Here is a 20,624-nt window from a genome sequence, read left to right as displayed (position 1 = left end):
CTGGGGGCTGGTATTCTCACACACTGTACTAATTGTATTTGTCACTGACATCTATATACAACCCCTGGCAAAAATTATGGAATCACCGGCCTCGGAGGATGTTCATTTAGTTGTTTAATTTTGTAGAAAAAAAAGCAGATCACAGACATGGCACAAAACTAAAGTAATTTCAAATGGCAGCTTTCTGGCTTTAAGAAACACTAAAAGAAGTCTAGAACATAAAATGTGGTAGTCAGTAATGGTTACTTTTTTAAACCAAGCATAGGGGATAAATTATGGAATCACTGAATTCTGAGGAAAAAATTATGGAATCACCCTGTAAATTTTCATACCCAAAAATAACACCTGCATCAAATTAGATCTGCTTGTTAGTCTGCATCTAAAAAGGAGTGATCACACCTTGGAGAGCTGTTGCACCAAGTGGACTGACATGAATCATGGCTCCAACACGAGATATGTCAATTGAAACAAAGGAGAGGATTATCAAACTCTTCAAAGAGGGTAAATCATCACACAATGTTGCAAAAGATGTTGGTTGTTCACAGTCAGCTGTATATAAAATCTGGACCAAATACAAACAACATACGAAGGTTGTTAAAGGCAAACATACTGGTAGACCAAGGAAGACATCAAAGCGTCAAGACCAGAAACTTAAGGCAATAGGTCTCCAAAACAGGAAATGCACAACAAAACAAATGAGGAATGAATGGGTGGAAACTGGAGTCAATGTCGGTGACTGAATTGTTAGAAACCGCCTAAAGGAAATGGGATTTACATACAGAAAAGCTAAACGAAAACTATAATTAACACCTAAACAGAAAAAAACAAGGTTACAATGGGCTAAGGAAAAGCAACCGTGGACTGTGGATGACTGGATGAAAGCCATATTCAGTGATGAATCACGAATCTGCATTGGGCAAGGTGGTGATGAAGCTGGAACTTTTGTTTGGTGCCGTTCCAATGAGATTTATACAGATGACTGCCTGAAGAGAACATGCAAATTTCCACAGTCATTGATGATATGGGGCTGCATGTCAGGCTAAGGCACTGGGGAGATGGATGTCATTACATCTTCAATAAATGCACAAGTTTATGTTGATATTTTGGACACTTTTCTTATCCCATCAATTGAAAGGATGTTTGGGGATGATGAAACCATTTTTCAAGATGATAATGCATCCCGCCATAGAGCAAAAATTGTGAAAACATTCCCTGAAAAAAAGACACATAAGGTCAATGTCATGGCCTGCAAATAGTCCGGATCTCAATCCAATTGAAAATCTTTGGTGGAAGTTGAAGAAAATGGTCCATGACAAGGCTCCAACCTGCAAAGCTGATCTGGCAACAGCAATCAGAGAAAGTTGGAGCCAGATTGATGAAGAGTCCTGTTTGTCACTCATTGAGTCCATGCCTCGGAGACTACAAGCTGTAATAAAAGCCAGAGATGGTGCAACAAAATACTAGCGGTGTGTTTTTTTGTTTGTTTGTTTTTCATGATTCCATAATTTTTTCCTCAGAATTGAGTAATTCCATAATTTATCCCCTATGCTTGGATAAAAAAGTAACCATTACTGACTACCACATTTTTTATTCTTGATATCTTTTAGTGCTTTTTTTAAAGCCAGAAAGTTGCCATTTGAAATGACTTTAGTTTTGTGCCATGTCTGTGATTTGCTTTTTTCTACAAAATTAAACAACTGAATGAACATCCTCCAAGGCGGGTGAATCCATAATCTTTGCCAGGGGTTGTATCTACCTATTCTAAATACTGTATGTAATCCATGTCTTCTATCCTGTTGGCTCCTGCAGTAATTTTACACTACCGCAGCTGCTGAATTACCGGCTTTTCTTCTATCTATCTATGTAATATACATACATTGTATCACTGACATCTATAAAAAACTTCCTTCTCACCCCCAATGGAGGTGGTCTTTATTGTCCTTTCTCATTCTCAGGTCCTCTACCAGAGGCCTGGGAGTTTAGGGTTCTGCGCAGGATCTTAGTTTTTCTCAGCATTGCGCTTTTCTGGACAGAGTTCAGATGTTGCTCCTGGGATCTGTCGTAGTCATTCTTCCCACTTAGTGGTCACTGCTCAAAGTGCTCCCATCACCACTGGAATCGAATCACTGTTGCCTTCACCTTCCACATCTTTTCGAGTTCTCCTTTGAGGCCCTGGTATTTCTCCAGCTTCTCATATTCCTTCTTTCTGATGTTGCTGTCACTTTGCGCTGCCACATCTATTATCACTGCTGTTTTCGGATCCTTGTCTACTATCACAATGTCTGGTTGATTAGCCAACACCTGCTTATCAATCTGGATCTTGAAGTCCTGCAGGATTTTAGCCCTTTCTTTCTCTACCACTTTTTCTGGGGTCTCCCACCTGGACTTAGGGGGAATTAGCTCATATGCTGTGCATATGTTCCTGTATACAATTTCCACTACTTGGTTGTGGCATTCAGTATACACTATTCCTGCTTGCATTTTGCATCTTACCACTATGCGCTGGACGGTTTGTGAGTTTTTTTTCTGCACCTTGGGTCTTGTTTTGTGTGGTAGATTTCTGCTTCTATGGATCTGGTACTTCGCACTTGCTCTTGTGCTGCTATGATTAGTGCCTCTGTGCTGTCTCGGAATCAAGCTTTCTCCAGCCATTGGTAGGATTTCTCCATGTCGGCCACCTCCATTATCTGTCGATGGAGGCTTGTCTTGCCATGACACTTCATGTTCCTGTTCTTCCTTCCAGATCTGTTGTTGTTGCTGCCTTAGGATTTCTCTCAGCATCTCATCTTTTGGTGCCATCTTTTTGATGTATTCCTGGATACTCCTTGTTTCATCCGTGATGGTGGCTTGGATGATTATCAAGCCTCGACCACCCTCCTTTCTCTTAGTATACAATCTTTGGGTGTTAGCCCTAGGGTGGAGACCTCCATGCATTGTGAGGAGCTTTCATGTTTTCACATCTGCAGCTTCCATCTCTTCTTTTGGCCAGCACACTATGCCAGCAGGGTATCTGATACAGTTATGGCCAAAAGTATTGACACCCCTGCAATTCTGTCAGATAATACTTAGTTTCTTCCTGAAAATGATTGCAAACACAAATTCTTTGGTATTATTAGCTTCATTTAATTTGTCTTAAATGAAAAAACACAAAAGAGAATGAAGCAAAAAATTGATCATTTCCCACAAAACTCCAAAAACGGGCCAGACAAAAGTATTGGCACCCTCAGCCTAATACTTGGCTGCACAACCTTTACCCAAAATAACTGCGACCAACCGCTTCCGGTAACCATCAATGAGTTTCTTACAATGCTCTGCTGGAATTTTAGACCATTCTTCTTTGGCAAACTGCTCCAGGTCCCTGATATTTGAAGGGTGCCTTCTCAAAACTGCCATTTTTAGATCTCTCCACAGGTGTTCTATGGGATTCAGGTCTGGACTCATTGCTGGCCACCTTAGAAGTCTCCAGTGCTTTCTCTCAAACCATTTTCTAGTGCTTTTTGAAGTGTGCTTTGGGTCATTGTCCTGCTGGAAGACCCATGACCTCTGAGGGAGACCCAGCTTTCTCACACTGGGCCCTACATTATGCTGCAAAATTTGTTGGTAGTCTTCAGACTTCATAATTCCATGCACACGGTCAAGCAGTCCAGTGCCAGAGGCAGCAAAGCAACCCCAAAACATCAGGGAACTTCCACCATGTTTGACTGTAGGGACCGTGTTCTTTTCTTTGAATGCCTCTTTTTTTCTCCTGTAAACTCTATGTTGATGCCTTTGCCGAAAAAGCTCAACTTTTGTCTCTTCTGACCAGAGAACATTCTTCCAAAACGTTTTAGGCTTTTTCAGGTAAGTTTTGGGAAACTCCAGCCTGGCTTTTTTATGTCTCGAGGTAAGAAGTGGGGTCTTCCTGGGTCTCCTACCATACAGTCCCTTTTCATTCAGACGCCGACGGATAGTACGGGTTGACATTGTTGTACCCTCGGACTGCAGGGCAGCTTGAACTTGTTTGGATGTTAGTCGAGGTTCTTTATCCAACATCCGCACAATCTTGCGTGAAATCTCTTGTCAATTTTTTTTTTCCGTCCACATCTAGGGAGGTTAGCCACAGTGCCATGGGCTTTAAACTTCTTGATGACACTGCGCACGGTAGACACAGGAACATTCAGGTCTTTGGAGATGGACTTGTAGCCTTGAGATTGCTCATGCTTCCTCACAATTTGGTTTCTCAAGTCCTCAGACAGTTCTTTGGTCTTCTTTCTTTTCTCTATGCTCAATGTGGTACAAACAAGGACACAGGACAGAGGTTGAGTCAACTTTAATCCATGTCAACTGGCTGCAAGTGTGATTTAGTTATTGCTAACACCTGTTAAGTGCCACAGGTGAGTTACAGGTGCGGTTAATTACACAAATTAGAGAAGCATCACATGATTTTTCGAACAGTGCCAATACTTTTGTCAACCCCCTTTTTTAAATTTGGTGTGGAATTATATCCAATTTGGCTTTAGGACAATTCTTTTTGTGTTTTTTCATTTAAGACAAATTAAATGAAGATAATAATACCAAAGAATTTGTGTTTGCAATCATTTTCAGGAAGAAACTGAGTATTATCTGACAGAATTGCAGGGGTGTCAATACTTTTGGCCACAACTGTAACTGGCAGGGCATATATATTGATGGCACAGATTTTATTCTTCCCATTGAGCTGGCTCTTCAGGACCTGTCTTACCCTTTGATGGTATTTGGATGTTGCTGCTTTCCTTGCCTCCTCATCATGGTTACTGTATTCCTGTGGGATGCCGAGGTACTTGAAGCATGTCTGTACATCTGCTATGTGCCCTGCTGGTAATTCCACTCCATCAGTCTTTGTCACGAATCACAGGGGAATAACTTTATCATCCCACCAGCTCACACCAATATGTCCTGAACCGGGGTTGTTTGGTTGCCCTGATTCTTTTCTGAAGGGGATTTATCTATATGCCACTTCCCAGATATAGTTTGGAACTTGCAGCTGTCTGGCGCCCCCCCCTTCCCCTCAGGTCAGACAGGGTACTGCACCTAGGATAAGTAGCTCTCAGAAAGGCTGCCTTACTATGTACTGACTAATGGGCAAACTGCAGCGAGGGCGATATAACTACTTCCACTCAGACGGGAACAAAAATTATCAACGCCGTCCGTCGCTACCAGGTTTCCCAAAGACGCAGGACAAATCTGCTGCCACCAGCTCCGATTTCTTAATTAATAACGGGTCAGAGCCAACCCACTTAGTAGCGTAATTCACTTCAGAGGACGTGACGGTACATTATAAAGCAAGGAGAAACGAAGCTAGTAATTTTATATAATTTACTCCAAAAGATAGACAGTGTTTACAAAAGGGTAAAAAGATATTATACAAGAAGACAAGTATCGCATGTACAGACAATTACAAATAAAAAGAGATTAACAATGAAAATCAACTTACAGTTCTTTCATATAATTCAATGGTACGCCATGTGGTGGCTGGGCAAGGGGACCTTCCCCAAAATCTTCAGGTCAGATTGCTTCTCACACATGTACCTCATGGTCAATAAGCTAAAAACAATGTTCCGATAATTAATACTTTCCATCTGAGGCACTTGTGATGAGACCCTTCTTACTTCGTCAACCATGGTATCATGCCCCTTGGGCTAATTTTTGGAGACACTATGGCTATGCCTGGACACTGCAACTACTGTGCTAGTAACATAATTGTTTGGCCCTCCAGGCCTGCCTTGCTTCCTTCATCAACTATGATACAGCCCCTTGGCTAATTTTTGAAGACATTATGTCTATGCCTGCACATTGGGCACTGGAACTACCGTGCTAGTAGTCTACTTTCATAATTGTTTGGCTCTTGAGGCCTCCTTCCTGCGTCAACCATGATAGAGCCCCTAGGGCTAATGTTATAAAGACACTATGTCTATGCCTACACATTGGACAGTGGCAGTGGAATAACAAGAACAGTAGTCCAAGCTTTATAATTGTGAATCCCTTGTAATGATGTTGAGGGGTGGCTTCTTCCTGCATTAACCATCACACAGCCCCTAGGCAGATCGCTCTCCTTACATCACTTACCCACTTAGCTGTCCATCATCACTCGCTCTTACGGCACTTCTGATATATCACTGGCACTGCATAAGTGGCGTATGAGTCCCGCTGTGCCGGCAAGTAATGACAGGACTTCAAATAGTGTTTGTACATTCTAGTGAAGCAGTGGTGTAAAACAACTCGTGTAGCCCCTGACCAGGTGCCCCCATGTTATATACATTTGTTTACAGCATACTTTTTCTTTTAACATTTACACCTTTTCTAGCCTTTGCCTCAGCCCCCAGACCGCTTTGTAGGGTCCAGAAGACTATTACTCACATTTTCCATTGACTAACATTGGACTCGCTACTCGTACCAAATACCCGAGTATTACGGTATCCCTAGAGATGAGCGAATATGTTCGGAAACGATTGCCAAACATAAATTCGGCACGAATATGGTACATTCAGATTCATGATCGGTAACATGAGCATTTTTCTTAAGATCGGAAAAAGTCGGTAACATTCGGTAAAATATATAATAGTAGCCGGCAATACATGTGCCGCGTTTAGTAAAGTCACAGCCACCAATGTGGGAGACTGGGGTTCAAATCCTGGCTCTGCCCTGTTGGACATAATATACAGTACCAGTAGTGGTCCATAACACTATGGTGCCTACCTCAATAAACATGAGAGTGTCACGAACAAAGAGAGTCATGCTGGCTCAGACGTCTTCTGGATTAACAAGGTCCCCGTTAGATGTCGAGGAACCAGGACAATCTGATGATAAATGGACTACTGGACCAAACCATACATGGACAAGGCAAGAGAACCTGAATCTGATGAAATGCTATTATAACAGCAGACCAAATGAGAGAGGATATATGAAGCATATGAGGAAACTGGATGGATACAAGACATGCATGTCAACTAACTGAGAAACAACTAGTCACCCAACGTTTCAATATCCTAAAGAGAAAGCTATTATCACAACTTGAGATGGATCAACTGCACTGCAGATCCACCTCACATGAAGTGAAGTATATCGTGGCACAGCTGTGTTGGTGCACAAGATAGGTTCCCCAAACCAGTAAGTATATAGTAAATAATTTGGCACTCAACTTAACGGATGATGCTTTGTAAGAAAATCATTTATTGCAGTCCAAAATAAATAAACGTTTCGGTCAATGCCAGATCTTCTTCAGTAAACCGACTGCTCTTGTGTTATATCAGATAAGTATCACTGTACATCAAAGTAGGTCCAAGTGTGTGGAGACTAAACAAAGAAAAATCTATAGGGAGAGTAATCTCCCAGATGCAATCATACGTCTAGTGAGACATCCAAGTATAGGACTTCAGTTTGTTACTAGGAAAATAACTGATATAGATCACTTGGTGTTAATAGGGCATAGGGTGCTTATGGACCAGGCTCAGTGTAGTTAAATGGAATACGTCATTAGAAATAAGGAGGACGTTATTGATGAATTGGCGTCCCTAGATGGGCCAGTAGTACTGCGCATCTAACGTGGTGTCCGTACCAAGGGCTACTGGTTTGAGCAGAGTGCGAAGTGTGTCAACTGTTGCCAAGAGCAATCCCTCTGTGCCCCAAGTCAAGGCAAGGATGCATTCAGCCGCTGTCTGGAAAAATGTTTTCGATAGTCCTTCTGAACCAAATGTTGTCATCTGTAGCATCTGCCATACGATGCTGAGGAGAGGCCAGGGCAAAGGCAACTAAAACACCACCAGTATGCGGAAACACATGGCAGCCAATCACCCTAGTCATTTGGTGGAACAACAGAGTACCAAATCGGTGTCTGCTGGTCAAGCCACTGCCATGTCATCTGTGATCTGTCCTTCCCAATCTGCTGGGCAGGAAGGAGAAAATCATACCTCTTGCTCACAAGCTGCGGTTGCACAGACACAGGACACAACAAGCTTATCCACTTGTTTGTCCCAGCCAAGCGTCCAGTTGTCCGTGCCCCAGATGTATGAAAGGAGGCATAAATACCAAGCCACGCTCCCATGTAAATAACAAGCCACGCACCCACAAGCACAAATACTGAACGCGCACATTGCCAAGTTGCTAGCGATGGAGATGTTGCCGTTTTAGACTTGTGGGGACACAGTCTTTCCATGATCTGTTGGCTGTGGCTGCCCCACGATACTCGGTTCCCAGCCAGCACAGAAATTTCACCAGGAACCTAGATGCACCAACCTTCTTCGGTCTCCCTGACTCAGCACCTTGTTGGGCACCAATGACAACCCCATGTCCACATCCCTGTCCTCTTATCTCAGCCTTTTTAGGAATTTTGGATTTTTCTGCCATAGTTGCAGATGTTTAGATGCAGATATTGGGGAACAAGGAGCAGTTTGTGCTTTGTGGAAGGTAGAACTACAGCCTAGAACTGCTTTGTGTTTTACAAACAGCACCGCAACGGCACTAAAAAAATTGCCCTGAGGTTTAAGGCGAAATTACGCACCCCAGTCACCACACAAGACAGCGGTGCTGCCGCAAAAAAATTGTCCTGAGGTTTAAGGAGAGATTACGCACCCCAGTCACCACACAAGACAGCGGTGCTGCCACTAAAAAATGCCGGGATATGTGAAGGACTCTAGAGAGATTTTAAAAACATTTAAGGATTGGAAATGGAAACAGAGCTACACCTGGCTTAGCTGTGACGTTGTATCTCTATATACAAGTATACCCCATGATGTAGCGATGAGAGCGTTACAATTCCATTTAACAGACTATGGTCATTACTCCCAAGATTTGATTAATTTTGCTTTAAAAGTTACTTTTTTCCTCATTAAGCATAATCTTTTTTCATTTGATGGAGGAATATTTAAACAAACGTCGGGAGTACCCATGGGGGCCAAAAACTCACCGTCTTTAGCAAATTTAACAATAGCACATTGGGAACAGAAATTTATATATTCTGCGGAAAATCCATATGTTGAAGACATCTCCTGGTATGGCAGATACATCGACGACACCCTCATTATTTGGGGGGGCGATGTGTCTGCCATACCGGGATTTGTGGAATACATCAATTCAAATAATTTTGGGATAAAATTTACATTTGTTTATGACCAGCAAAACATACGATCTTGCATGCAGACAGTAGCCATCCAGCCCACACAATTAAATCTATACCTGTGGGGGAGCTCACTAGGTTGAAACGTAATTGTAGTAAGGAAGAGGACAAACTAAAAGAATTTCATGAATTAAAAAAGAAACTTAAGGTCCGGAATTATCCGAACTGGACATTTAACAGAGCGATAGATATAGTGGGCAAAAAAACGGAGAGAGGAACTACTGGTACCTAGTGCAGTCAATAATTTCAAAAAGAAAAAACTTACGAATAAATTACATTTATGTTTACAATTCTCTCCTCAATTTAACCAAATAAAGAAAATAATCAACAGAAGATTACCCATTCTATATGAGGATAATATATTAATGGACATATTGAAGGATGGAATTAGTGTAATAGCGAGAAGGGCACAAACTATTGGTGATATAATTTCCACCAATTCAGCTCTACCCAAACCTAAGTCAAATACATGGCTTGATTGTAAGGGCTTTTATAAATGCGGTACCGCAGCATGTAGTACGTGTGCGCATGCGCAGTTAGGTAACACCTTTCAAAATTCTGAAAAAACTAAAAATTACAGCATAAATAGCTTTATCAATTGCCATACAAAAAATGTGGTATATAAGATAGACTGTACAATATGTCAAGTTTCGTACATAGGATGTACGTCGCACAAGTTAAAAACGCGCATAACGGAACATCTTAGGGATGTAAATAATTGTAATGCAATAAATAGGAATGTGTCAATGGCAGCAAAACATTTCTATATAAATCATAATGGGGACACTACGGCTTTTAAAGTGCATGGCATCGAGAAAATCTATACTCCCAATCGTGGAGGTGATATGAAGAGACGCCTACTCACAAGAGAGGCGTTTTGGATTTATAACCTCAATACTCGTTTTCCTGTAGGCTTAAACAAAAGAAACAAAATAATGTATCACTATTGTTAATTGCTTTATTGTTTCTGTTTTTAAAATATCTTAAGATATGTGTTTTATGTGATTGCAGGACTTTCCCGTTAAGTCATGTGACTATTGAGGGGTGTGTCATAGGTCTGTGAGTGCTATATGTGTAGCTCTCATTTCTGAAACAATATGGGCATGAGTAAGACCTATATTGGTCGAAACGCGTTGCCATAATACCTGTACAATCACCTGTTTGGTCCACCATATGTAAGGATTACTTTTTTAACCACGTTGGATGAATAAAGACATTACTGGTTTTACTGGAGCTGGAGTATCTACATTTGTTTGGATTTGCTGCTGCTCGACGTCCAGGTCAGGACGAACTTCTGTGCTCCGTGCCTTTGGTCTGGTTGGTGAGCTGGCTACGGCTTTTTACAGCCGATTTCTGCATTTCACGTTTGTGTAAAATTTCCCCTGCATTCCATTCATTCACCAAGTTTTACAGGCAGGAGCACAGCTGCATTAGCAGAGCTCCTGGGTGTAAAATGATTTAACCGCTTCAGATGGATTTACAGCGTGGGACAAGACTGAACGACGGAAGGTATGGAATAATGTTTTTTGGTGTTTTTAACTTTATTTCAGGTGACAAGGGTCTTCAGGTGGATTAAGAGTATAATAAAATATTACATTATATATTACAACATGTGTCTTTATTTCATTAAAATACTTTATAATAATGTGTGTGTGTTTTATTAACCATTTCGTACTATTGGATTAATAATGGATAGGTGTCATAATTGACGCTTCTCCATTATTAATCTGGCTTAATGTCACCTTACAATAGCAAGGTGACATTAACCCTTTATTACCCCATATCCCACCGCTACACGGGAGTGGGAAGAGAGAGGCCAAGTGCCAGAATAGGCGCATCTTCCAGATGTGCCTTTTCTGGGGTGGCTGGGGGCAGATGTTTTTAGCCAGGGGGGGCCAATAACCATGGACCCTCTCTAGGCTATTAATATCTGTCCTCAGTCACTGGCTTTACCACTCTGGCGGAGAAAATTGCGCGGGAGCCCACGCCAATTTTTTCCGCGATTTAACCCTTTATTTTACAAGCTACAGCGCCCAAATTTTGCACATACACACTACTAACATTAGTAGTGTGGAATATGCAAAAAAAAAAGGGATATGAGATGGTTTACTGTATGTAAACCATGTCTCATATCCTGTCGGGTATGGGAAGGAGAAATTAAAAGCCGGCAATTGAATTACTGGCTTTTCACATATCTCGCGCTGAATTAAATATAAATACAGTATATATATATATATATATATATATATATATATATATGTATATATATATATATATATATATATATATATATATATATATATATGTGTGTGTGTGTGTGTGTGTGTGTGTCTCAATGATTATATATATATATATATATATATATATATATATATATATGTGTGTGTGTGTGTGTGTGTGTGTGTGTGTGTGTCTCAATGATATATATATATATATATATATATATATATATATATATATATATATACACACACATACTGTATATATGTTTTAAGGAACATTTGAGCACATAAATCCATTAGATGTCGGTTTTGCAAGCCTGTGAGAAAATCTCGCAGTACGGATGCCATACGGATTACATACGGAGGATGCCATGCGCAAAATACGCTGCCACACCCTGCCTATGGATGACATACGGATCACTATTTTGGGAACATTTCTGCGTATTACGGCCGTAATAAACCAACCGCATTTACATACGCTGAGTGTGACGCCGGCCTGAGAGTCCCAACAGCTCTTTTCTTAATATGATGCCCCCACAATTTCTGATATTTGATAAAAAAAACAAAAAACACACACTACTCACCCAACCCAGTTCCTGAGGTGCGCTGCTCTGGTCTGTGCGGTGTGAGTACTGAGGCTCCATACTACAGGTGTGATGTAGTGACATCATTCTACCTGCAGTGCACGGAGTCTCAGACTCAGAAGCGAAGGCTGAATGGTGGATCAGGAGCTTTCATCTCCCTGATTCACTAATCTATTCAGTGGTATCACCGTCACGGGAATGTGGATATCGCTGAAATTGTGATGATGGGAAGGAGAGGGTGAACAATACCACACCCCACTGAGCCCTGTCAATTCATAGGCATCATAGCAACCGAGTGGGCTACTGTTTTGGATTATACACCTGCCTATCCAACTATCGTATATCTATATCTCATAGATCCTGGGTTCATTAGCATCTGCACCAAGAATGAGGCTAAGAGAGTATTTATTAATTAACTGTTGGTGGTCGAAGGTAGTCAGTGAGGTGGATGGTACCACATTTTACATGTAGGGGGCAGTACTGTGGGAACATTAGAAAGTGGGGGGATGCCAGTCCTGTGTAAACATTGTCCTGTGTCTGTGGGAACCAACTACTGTGGGAACAAAATACTGTGTGTAGTGGGATGATGGTACTGTGGGAACTTTATACTGTGTGTGGAGATATGGCGGTACTATGATAAGATTATACTGTGTGTGGTGGGATGGAGGTACTGTGGGACCATTATACTGTGTGTGGGGGTATGGCGGTACTATGAGAAGATTATACTGTGTGTGGGGATATGGCGGTAATGTGAGAAGATTATACTGTGTGTGGTGGGATGGAGGTACTGTAGAAACATTATACTGTGTGAGCGGCATCATATACAGTATATTGCATAAGGGGTGTAAAAAGGAGTGTGATAAAAAAGACTCCTCAGGGCTGTGCTGCATTTGTACAGGCTGCTATCTGCCGTCCAGACGGGACCATGTGACACCAATGGGAAGAGGGAGGGTGTCAGTAAGGAAGAGTCTAGATGGTACCTGGTCAGGAGACCCTGATGACACAGATTACTGCTATTATAAAGGCCAGAGCCCCAAAGGCAGAACAGATTTGGCGCCAAGAAAAGGAAAGGGGTGCGGGGAAGAATCTGAGGTACCAGCTCATGGTAAAGTGCCCGAGGCAGCTGGTTGTGGGGCAGAACCCTGCTTACAGGGGCATAATGGGGGCATTACACTGTGTGGGGCCAAGAAAGGGGCCCTGTACTAGGAGAACAATCCGTTCCCTCACTTCCCGTCCTCCATAGTGGGGTCCTATGTATCTATTACAGGAAACAGAACAAAAACGTTATGATTCTTATAACCCCAAAAGAGTCTCAGTGCAGAAGTGGTTAATGTCCCCCCCCTCAGTAATGGGGAATCTCCAGCACCTACCTCCACCCGCAGAGCCGCACTCCACATATATGGCTGCTCTGTGCACAGGACCTGTGATGAGGTCACAGGAGGGAGGAGTCAGGGGTCACATGATCAGGGGCCTCAGGGAATGATATCCGGAGTGCAGACCCTACATGGAAACTTCTCCTCAGTCAGTGACATTCCCGCCATTATTCCCCCTCACTACTGGCACAATTACCCCGCGCTGCCTTTTCTACACAGTTAGGCCGGCCTCACACTCAGCGTATAAAAATACGGTCCGTTTTTTACGGCTGTAATACGCAGAAAAGTCCCCAAAATAGTGGTCCGTATGTCATCCGTAGGCAGGGTGTGTCAGCGTATTTTGCGCATGGCATCCTCCGTATGTAATCCGTATGGCATCCGTACTGCGATATTTTCGCGCAGGCTTGCAAAACCGACATCTTATGGATTTATGTGCTCAAATGTTAGGGAAAACATATATACAGTATATATATATATATATGTCATTGAGACACATATATATATATATTCTGTATTTAGATTTCATTCAGCGCGATATCTGTGAACAGCCGGTAATTCAATTGCCGGCTTTTCATTTCTCCTGCACAAACCCGACAGGATATGAGACATGGTTTACATACAGTAAACCATCTCATATCCCCTTTTTTTTTGCATATTCCACACTACTAATGTTAGTAGTGTGTATGTGCAAAATTTCAGCGCTGTAGCTGCTGAAATAAAGGGTTAAATGGCGGAAAAAATTGGCGTGGGCTCCCGCACAATGTTCTCCGCCAGAATGGTAAAGCCAGTGACTGAGGGCAGATATTAATAGCCAGGAGAGGGTCCATGGTTATTGCCCCCCCCCCCCCCCGTGGCTAAAAACATCTGCCCCCAGCCACCCCAGAAAAGGCACATCTGGAAGATACGCCTATTCTGGCACTTGGCCACTCTCTTCCCACTCCCTGTAGCCGTGGGATATGGGGTAATGAAGGGTTAATGCCACCTTGCTATTGTAAGGTGACATTAAGCCAGATTAATAATGGAGAAGCGTCAATTATGACACCTATCCATTATTAATTCAATTGTTGGAAAGGGTTAAAAAACACACACACACATTAAAAAGTAGTTTAATGAAATAAACACAGCGGTTGTTGTAATAATTTATTGTTCTCTTAATCCATCAGGAACACCCTCGCTTGGAAAAATAATAAACGCACAAGATACATACCTTCTGGTGAACCGTCTCGTCCCACGAAGTAATCCATCTGAAGGGGTTAACTAATATTACAGGCAGGAGCCCTGCTAAATGCAGCTGTAACATTAGTAGTGTGGAATATGCAAAAAAAAAGGGGATATGAGATGGTTTACTGTATGTAAACCATGTCTCATATCCTGTCGGGTTTGTGCAGGAGAAATGAAAAGCCGGCAATTGAATTACCGACTTTTCACTAACACCGCTGCGTATTTCTCGCAAGTCACACTGCTGGTCCGTGTGGAATCCGTATTTTTCTCGCCCCCATAGACTTTCATTAGCAATTTTTTTGCGCAACACGGTGACAAACGCAGCATGCTGCGATTTTCTACGGCCGTACAAGACCGTATATTACGGATCCGTAAAATACGGCAGATAGGAGCTGGGACATAGGGAATCATTGGGCCATGTTTAATGCGTATTTTACGGACGTAGTTTATGCGCTCATATGTCCGTAAAACTCGCTAGTGTGAGGCCGGCCTTAAGGCTATGTTTCCACGGTCAGGAAACGCTGCTTGTTTGACGCTGCGCAGAGCTGCAGCGTCAAACAAGCAGCGTCCAGATGTTCCAGCATAGTGGAGGGGATTTTATGAAATCCCGTCTTCACTATGCGTGGAAACCCGCACGCGGCGGCCCTGCGACTACGGACATGCTGCGTGTCTTTTCAGATCGCAGCATGTCTGTGCTACCTGCGGCGACGCTGCGTCGCCGCAGGTGATATCACAGGGCCCTATGTGTGGGGTGCGATGATCCCGGATGTGTACAGTACACATCCGGCATGATCGCGTCCCAGAAAGGGGGCGGGGCTTAGCGAAGCCGCTGCGGCGATACCGCTGGCCATCCTGAGCGTGGACACGCACCCTAAGGGTATGTTTCCACATTCAGGAAACGCTGTGTTGAGCCGCAGCGTCAAAAATGCAGCGTCCAGATGTTACAGCATAGTGGAGGGGATTTCATGAAATCCCGTCTCCACTATGCAGTAAAAGATGCATGCGGCACACCCGCGCACATGCATTTAAGAACGCAGCATGTCCTTGCATTGCTGAAACAACGCATGTGACCTGCCAGTGACCTCAGGTGCAGATTTGGTCAGGATTTTACCTGCATAAAATCCTGACCAAATCCTGAGGCAATCCTGAACGTGGACACATACCCTTATGTGTGGAATGTAACGTGTGATTTCTCTGGAGACAAATAGACCCCACACATGAGGGAATTATCACCAGTTACCGGACGTCTAGTATATGGCGACATATGATTGTGCTATCGACTCCATACCAGGAGCTAAAATGCCAAAATCTCGTTTATTTAACCCCTTCCAGTGTCCGGCTAAGGGTCATATACGGCCATGCACCTCTCCAGTCGCTGTGGGGTTTTTGTTAATAGGATGGAGGCCTGCGTCCATGCTTGGACTTCAGAGAGATTAATAAAATCACAGTTCACCTTCCCTATCCTTTACCCCTTACACCTGACCTGTTTAGCCAATTGCCTGGACATAAATGGTTTTACAAACTGAACATGAGAGGGGCATATAACCTTATACATATACGCCATGGTGACGAATGGAAGACCGCCTTTAATACACCTGAGGGGCAGATTGAACATTTGATGCTGCCATTCGGGTTAACCAATGCGTCGGCAGTCAATGAAAATGTCATTAATTATATTTTTTCTCACTGATTGGTAGATTTGTGGTAATTTTCCTGGATGATATATTGAGTTACTCACGTACTCTGGAGGAGCATGGTGAGCATGTCAGACTGGTTCTCCAGGTTCTGCGTGACAACTATTTATTTGCTAACCTGGAGAAATGTCAATTTGTGGTACAGCAGGTCCAGTTCTCAGGACATTTGGCTTCTGCATTGGGGTTTCAGATGGACCCCGTTAACGTCCAAGCTGTCTTTGATTGCTTTTAACCAAGTAACCGGAAAGCGTTACAGAGATTTCTTGTAGTCGAGATACTGAGGAACAAACAAGCGAAAAATAGGGTCTTAACTGATAACAAGATCTAATGAAAATAGAGGAGTATTTCACTCACCTGATAGAGTTGCACCTTAGCAACATGTTCAATGCATAAATCAGCTGCTGCAGGACACGGTTCCAAAGACCGAGCAGAATAGTTGATCCAGGTATAATGTGTCTATACCTGCACTGCTGATGAAGACTATCAGCAGGGCCATATTTTCCACTAGGCACTTGAGAGTACGTGCCTAGGGAGGGACAATGTGGGGGGCAGCACCTGAGCAAGGTTGTTTTTTTTAAATTTTTTTTACTAAAGTCGTGGGTCACCTCCCGACCGACCGCCGCCCGCCTCCCACCCACCCTTCTTGAAGACGTCATACTCAACCTGCTCCAGTGATGCCTTGTCTCAGCGTCTGCAGCTCGTCCTGAGTGAGCGGTCACGTGGTACCGCTCATTAAGGTCATGAGTATGCTCATATTCATGACCTTAATGAGCAGTATCACATGACCATTCAAGCAGGAAGAAGGTGCTGTGCCGGGAGTCGGGACAGAGCCAGAGGGATGTCGGCGCGGCCGCGCGGTGTGGGAAAGAAAGGTGAGTATGAGGGACGGGGGACAAGGGACAGGGGGGATGAAGGAGGACGGTAAGTGGCGCCATGCAAGATGGGAGCGGGGGGGTGTTGGTTGAGAGATGAGCCATGCATACAGGAGGGGAAATATGAGCCATGCATACAAGAGGGGGAATTTGAGCCATGCATACAGGAGGGGGGAATATGAGCCATGCATACAGGAGGGGAAATATGAGCCATGCATACAGGAGGGGGGAATATGAGCCATGCATACAGGAGGGGGGAATATGAGCCTTGCATACAGGGGGGAATATGAGCCATGCATACAGGAGGAGGGGAATATGAGCCATGCATACAGGGGAGGAATAGAGCCATGCATACAGTGGGGGGAATATGAGCCATGCCTACAGGGGGGAATATGAGCTATGCATGCAGGAGGGGGAATATGAGCCATGCATACAGGAGGGGGGGAATGTGAGCCATGCATACAGGAGGAGGGATATGAGCCATGCATACAGGAGGGGGGTCATTATACAGTATGGAGCATCATGTGTGGCCATTTTACAGTATTAAGCATCATGTGGGATCATTATACAGTATAGAGAACTGTGTGGCCATTATACAGTATGGAGCATCATGTGTGGCCATTATATAGTATTGAGCATCATGTGGGATCATTATACAGTATGGAGAACTGTGTGTGGCCATTATACAGTATTGAGCATCATGTGTGGCCGTTATACAGTATGGAGCATCATGTGTGGCAATTATACAGTATTGAGCATCATGTGTGGCCGTTATACAGTATGGAGCATCATGTGTGGCCATTATACAGTATCGAGCATCATGTGTGGCCATTATACGGTATGGAGCATCATGTGGGGCCATTATACAGTATGGAGCATCATGTGTGGCCATTATACAGTATGGAGCACTGTGTGGCCATATTTTTTTTGTTTATAATTATTGCATATGAAACAGCGTGATTAGCAGTGCTAAATGGCTGTGGTTGGGATATGGGTGTGACTAGTTGTGAAATGGGTGTGGTCAGAGGCGTGGCCTAAAATTTGCCATGGCGCACTTTGTGCGCCGCAAATTTTATACCTCCTTAACTTCATCAAAAGTTGGGGGGTATGGTACCGCATTTGCCAGATCACGGCAAGTGCCGCAAATCCCATAGGGAATGAATGAGGCCGAACGCAGTGTTGCTGTAAGTGATCCGTTACGCGGCAGATGCAGAAAAACTGCCCGATCTGCTGCAAAAGGCTACTTTCACATCAGCGATTCTTGCCAAAGTCACTGCTGATAGTGTCATACTCACCAAAGGGGAGGCAGCACTAAAAGTGCCTAGGGCAGCAGAAACTCTAAATACGGCCCTGACTATCAGATATGGAGATTTTCCTAAAAACGTTTATTCAAATAGGTTTTCAATGTCAACGCATTTCAAAGTCACGCAGGACCTCTACCTCAGGACAAAACCTGATAGCGGATGAACATGTCAAGCTTGGAACATTTTATATGCAGTCTTTTTGAAAAAAAAAAAAGCCAAACAAAGCACGATATGTCAAAGTTCATAAGAAAGTCCGTCAAACAAAGATAAATTATGGTTCAAGAAAAAAAAAAAAAAACATTTACATACATTAATTATACTAAAAAGTACTTATGAATTAAGTGAGGCCACCTAAAAGAATGAATAAACATGTATGTGATATGAATGAGAAAGTTCTTGCCAGTAAATAAATCATTTATAAATGGTGTTATTGAGTTGTGTCAGTAGTTTTCTATATGAGATGTGACCTGGTGTTCTGTAAGTTTCTGAAGTCACAGGTATAGTGGTGTAAAGCTGTGCGCCACTAGTGAACTTGATGGATCAGCATTGGACTGAAAAAAGAGGATTATTGGAAAAGAATCCATTGAACCAGAAGACAAATATGTATCCCAATAGATAATAAGTAATAAGAATGAATGTCAGCCTGGGGTGTTACATAGTGAGAAATGGAAGTGCTGACAAAACAAGAATGTGATTAAATCTTGTATGTGACAGCTGTCTATTCGAAGAGCGCGTCTTGGTTCCTGATCGCGGCTGTTCTCGTTACAGGAGGAAAGCTAATGAGCATGTATCGGGGTCAAATTACTATGGTGGAAGCTCATAGAATATGTAGTGAATGGGAGTAAGGGAAAATGAGGAGGTGTTGTAGATGAGGTGAATAATGCGATACAAAGCGCGTCGGCTGATAACTCGGGCTACAGAATGAAGGATCCATTGGAGGAGCGCTCTGGACAGAGACAACGAAAAAACTGGGGGAGCGAACTACATTAGTGATGAGCGAGCATACTCGGTAATGCTCGTTACTCGCCCGAGCGTCGCTGTACTTAGTGAGCACCGAGCATTTCTGGGTTTGCTCGGCGGGAGTTCGGGTCCCCGCCCTGCATGTTTAGCGCTCTTTAGAGAGCCAATAAACATGCAGGGATTGTCTGCCATGCACTATAATGCCATAGCCATCTTGGTTGTGGTATTACAGTGATTGGCTGGCCGCACAGCACCAACAGGTCTATAAGAGACCTGGCGCTGCCCTGCTCATCGCATTCAGCTCCGGATAAAGACAGTGTAGGGAGAGCTTCAGCCGAGATAGGGTCAGATGTGGGGGTTTTCATTTAGTGTGGGTCTACCATCATAGAATCCACAAATCTAGCTAAACCAACAGTCCTTCTAAGGATTAATTACAGAGCATTTTTTTTGTTGTGCCATTGCCTACTTATTGACACAATTTAGTTGGCCGAAAAAAAAAATACAGGCCTGGTATTTGAAAGTGGGCTATCTATGTCACACACCTCATCTATCTGTGGGCTACAAATTGTGGCATTTGAGGCTTCAATTCACATTTTTGCTGTGTGTTGCCCTAATTCCAAAATATTTAGAATTGAAAGTCCTCAGTGGTTGATACCTTTTAATGGCTAACTGAAAAGATGGTAACAAATTGCAAGCTTTCGAGACTACTCAGGTCTCTTCATCAGGCATAGACTAAAAGAAATTCTGGAGAATCACATATTTATGCACAACACATCACAAAAAAAAAAACATGGATAAGACAGGTGACATGAAGCAGAATTACCATCAGTGATAGACAGTTATGTCCATAAATATTGGACCAGTTCTTAGATAAGGAATGTTTTATTGTCCTCTGATTGGGGTCTGGTTCTGTTGTGATGACCCCACATGGTCTGAGAGGCAAATTCCTTAGTTTCTTAGCTGATGTAAAAATACATAAATCCATGCGACACATTCATTCCTGCACTGAGTGTGTCAAAGGTCATCATCAGTTTATATTCCCATATTCTTCTGTCTCTCTGAGATTTGAAATTACCCATTAATACAAGTAATTTCATGTCCATAATGTTATGATTGGGGAGACAAAAATGTATTGCCACAGGTAGATCCATTCTTTTTTCTCTTATTGCATGGCGATGAGAGTTCATTCTTGTTCTCAGTTTTTGCCCCGTCTCCCCCAAATACAGACCCCCAGTTGGACATTTAGTACAAATAATTAGGTACA

General features: G+C 43.0%; 1 pseudogene across 1 annotated transcript in view; it reads right to left on the bottom strand.

The window, feature by feature from the left end:
* Nucleotides 1–5,623, bottom strand: part of LOC143768215 (uncharacterized) — a 32,133-nt pseudogene extending 26,510 nt beyond the window's left edge. The window contains exon 1 of the transcript XR_013213792.1: nucleotides 5,453–5,623. The product of XR_013213792.1 is annotated as an uncharacterized LOC143768215 (transcript). The remainder of the gene's footprint in view (nucleotides 1–5,452) is intronic.
* Between the last annotated feature and the right edge of the window lie 15,001 nt (nucleotides 5,624–20,624).

The sequence above is a fragment of the Ranitomeya variabilis genome, chromosome 4 (assembly GCF_051348905.1).
Source record: "Ranitomeya variabilis isolate aRanVar5 chromosome 4, aRanVar5.hap1, whole genome shotgun sequence".
Lineage (NCBI taxonomy): Eukaryota > Metazoa > Chordata > Amphibia > Anura > Dendrobatidae > Ranitomeya > Ranitomeya variabilis.
Note: the sequence above shows the minus strand (reverse complement) of the source record. Positions and strands in the feature narration are given on the sequence as shown.